At 40.5% G+C, this 2354-nt stretch overlaps 1 long non-coding RNA gene across 2 annotated transcripts; it reads left to right on the top strand.

Moving 5' to 3' along the window:
* Positions 1 to 1245: 1245 nt before the first annotated feature.
* LOC106952324 (uncharacterized) lies at positions 1246 to 1737 on the top strand. 2 transcript variants are annotated; one of them, XR_001425960.1, is made up of 2 exons: positions 1246 to 1467; positions 1573 to 1737. It is a non-coding gene; the product is annotated as an uncharacterized LOC106952324 (long non-coding RNA). The 2 variants fall into 2 exon arrangements; XR_001425961.1 differs by having other exon boundaries at positions 1246 to 1484.
* Positions 1738 to 2354: the final 617 nt, after the last annotated feature.

Here is a 2354-nt window from a genome sequence, read left to right as displayed (position 1 = left end):
CCTACAATTTAGAGAAGTATTTTTGGACAAATTAACGGCTCCCTTTTCCTCCGAGATATGTTCCCCGTCCGGGGAACTTGGTACCTCAGAGAAGTATTCTCTGGCAAAACCAGAGAGGGAGCCGATGACGTCAAAGCTTTCGCTGTCAAATCAGCAAAAGTTTTGGCGAAGTCAGCCGCAGAAAAGTCTACCCCGGCTGGGGAAGATTTTTCTGCGGCTGACCTTGAGAGAACAGCCGCAGAAAAATCTTCCCCAGCCGGGGTAGACTTTTCTGTGGCTGTACTCTCAAGGTCAGCCGCAGAAAAATCTTCCCCAGCCGGGGTAGACTTTTCTGCGGCTGTACTCTCAAGGTCAGCCGCAGAAAAATCTTCCCCAGCCGGGGTAGACTTTTCTGCGGCTGTACTCTCAACCTCAGGATGTCAAGTCGACTTTGAGCAAACTTCCCCAGCCGGGTCAGTTTGCCCAGAGACAGTACCTTCGTCCTCAGTATTGTCTCGTGTGGCCTCAGTCAGGTCTCTGTCTGTGATCCCACAGACATCCGATGGAGTTGAGAACAAACCTCCCCAGCCGGGTCGGTTTGTTCCTTGGCATCCATTGAAAGACCTTCCTAAACCTAGTCGCTCTCTTCATCCCGACAGTCCCCAGAGCACTCAGAGAGCTCTTCCTCAGAGAGATCTTCGTCCGAATCCTTCTCAGAAAAGTATTTGTCCCAAAACTTCATCATTCCCGTGGTGACCATGTACCCAATGCCCCAACCAAGCGGGATAATAAATGGGACAATCGCATGCGAAATGCTAAACATCTCTACACTTTCTATAAATCTGATTGTCCAAGAACTGTCTGGCTTATGACTGATGCCTTGAGATTCAAGCTTTAGAACTTCTTTGATCTACTGTGATGTACATGATGTCATCAATGGCCTCATCAGTGAGCTCACTGGACTTCTGGGGCAAGGTATTGCTTCTGATTGTTGCTATGGAAACGATCAGATCGGTTCTGCATGAGTCAAGCTGAAATAATGACTAAATACTTAAATAATAAGTAATATTTTTTTATTTATTTAACATGAAGAGATTAACAATAGACTTCAATATGATTGAATTTTTGCGTTTGTAGTTTTCCGTACCTGCTGTGCTATTATTTTTTAAACACAATCCTTTGGTAAGCTAACTGTAGCGTCGCACTTTGAGCTCACGTCACATTTTAAATATTTATACACAATACATTCACATACTATATTATATGTAGCAGAGTGGAGAGGCGTTGTGTCGTAGTGGCCACCAGAGGGAGCTGTGTGTGCCGGCTCGTTAGAGAATGGGATGAAAACCGTTAGACCTATACAAGCAGCTTTGTCCTGCTCGCTGCGGTGTGCTAACGTGCCTAACGGTTTTCTACTGTCCTAAAACAGAAGATTTCCGTGATGAACTGTGGAGCTTGTTCAAGCTATGTGAGGAACTGTGGGGCTGGGTATGTCTTAACATATTGTGAGTTTCTGTTAAATGATATCTGGTTCTAGTTAAACAATAATCTGTTATTTTACTGAATGTATGTTTATCTGACCTTTCTATACAGCGCCAGTTAGGGTGAATGGCCCGTTGCCATCTGCGATTTTGAGTTGTAAGCAGACTATGCGAGTATTTTGAGATGTTACACTAGGTTGATCATATTGTAAGAAGTCTGTGTGATTTTATTTCTTTTTTTATAGAAGTGTGCCTGCTTCAGTTGTTTATGCACTCAGTTTAAAAAAAGGGATTTATTTGATTCTTGCTATTCAAGTAGCTGTCACTGTAAGATCTTTACCGAAAATTTACCATTCTGTATAACTCCAAATTAATTTAACAATACTCTTCTTCTATTAGAGTATTGGTAAAAAAAGAACAAAAAAAAAAACAAAACATTCATAGCTTTGTGTCTGAGTTCCTCATTTTACCAGGCTACATATATTTACAATATGTTGAAAGCAATATTTCTACACTTTAATTACTGGTCTGTTCTTAGTTTGAACGTGAACCACAACAAAACTTCTATGAAATAGTTCAGAAAGTCTAATTATTCTGAATATAGTGTAAAATAAATAAAGCACAAATTATAGAATTAGACTGAATAGATCTGCCCTTGTGGATTGGATTTTTTTTCAGTTCTACGGCTGATACAGATGTAAATATCTTTAAAAAACCCAAACTATTTTGAATAAAGCGGACTAAATAAAAGCTAAATTTATCGTTTTTGATTTGTAGAAACTAAATCCGTTTTGTTTTAGCTCAAATTTCACGTGCCCTACAATACCCAATGCTCAAATGATGACATCCCTTAATCCACGCCCCCTGAAAACAGGAAGTGTCATGTTTTACTTT

Source organism: Poecilia latipinna, unplaced genomic scaffold (genome assembly GCF_001443285.1).
Source record: "Poecilia latipinna isolate Pla-1442-1.1 unplaced genomic scaffold, P_latipinna-1.0 Scaffold507, whole genome shotgun sequence".
Lineage (NCBI taxonomy): Eukaryota > Metazoa > Chordata > Actinopteri > Cyprinodontiformes > Poeciliidae > Poecilia > Poecilia latipinna.
The sequence above is the reverse complement of the archived record's forward strand: the minus strand, read 5'-3'. Positions and strand labels throughout refer to the sequence as shown.